The sequence below is a fragment of the Vombatus ursinus genome, unplaced genomic scaffold (assembly GCF_900497805.2).
Source record: "Vombatus ursinus unplaced genomic scaffold, bare-nosed wombat genome assembly UNPS02004329.1, whole genome shotgun sequence".
NCBI classification, from domain to species: Eukaryota; Metazoa; Chordata; class Mammalia; order Diprotodontia; family Vombatidae; genus Vombatus; species Vombatus ursinus.
In genome coordinates this window covers 4713-5842 of record NW_020944107.1, presented here as the reverse complement: position 1 = coordinate 5842, position 1130 = coordinate 4713, and positions in this window count along the sequence as shown.

Below are 1130 nucleotides of genomic sequence, written 5' to 3'. Positions count from 1 at the left end.
ATAGTTCCTGGCACATAGTGGACAGTTAATGAATGTTTATTTGCTGACTGACTCATAGGAGTGGTCTCCACAGGGATCAGCTACCCCAGATTGAAATTATTCTGTAGCTCCACATTCCTAAAATATTGCTCATGCATTCTCACTAATGTGTTTACTTGTCAGCAGTTCATCAGAGGATGTAATTAGCTCCTATTAAAGAATTCACTGGATTATCATAGCAAGAAAATTTACAATGGAAAACTCAACCCACCCCAGATCCTAAACTTAGGATAGGATCTCCTGTTGAACACTACAAAGTGAGAAAGTCAGCAAGTACAGAGATCACGCATGAGGGGATCCACACATAAGGAACACTCATGTCCCCGAGTGCTATTCCTCATTGGGGGGGAAACATGTTAGCTGAGCTTTCCTGGGCTCTTTGTAGGGCATATTGGTTAGTCTTAGTTAGTATCTAAATTAAAAATTTTGGCCAGAGTCCTCCTAGGCTCTTTCATTAGCATTCTCTAGATAGCTAAGTGGTACAGTGGATAGAACACTGGCCCTGGAGTCAGGAACCCTTGAGTTCAAATCTAGCCTCAGACACTTACTAGTTGTGTGACCCTGGGCAAGCCACTTAATACTCTTTGTCTCAGTTTCCTTATTTGTACAATGAACTGGAAAAGTAAATGAGAAACCATTCCAGTATCTTTTTCAAGAAAAACCTAAATGGGGTCACAAAGAATCCTATACAAGCGAAATGAGTAAGCAATAACACAAGAAAATGCCCAACACCTTGCCTAGCATACAGCGGACCCTCCATAAATACAATGAGCAGGCTATAAACTTCATTAGTTTTCACTATGTTACCTGGGGGGAAGAAGGAGGGTGTGACAGTCACTTACCCATAGCTTGGATCTGGTGAATTTGATAGAAAGGGGGCAGAGAAATGATAAGTCAGAGGTGTGACCTTGAAACCAGTAGCAAAGTGTTGATATTGAAGGGCCATCTTTGGTGCTTGTTGCTGTAAGACCTAGTCACAGCCACTCTCAGAGCCTCCATTCCCTCATTTGAAAATGAGGGTTTGGGTTAGATGACCCTTGTAACTACACAGGCTCAGAAATAGAAGCCCTTTGGGGGCAGGAGTGGGGGGG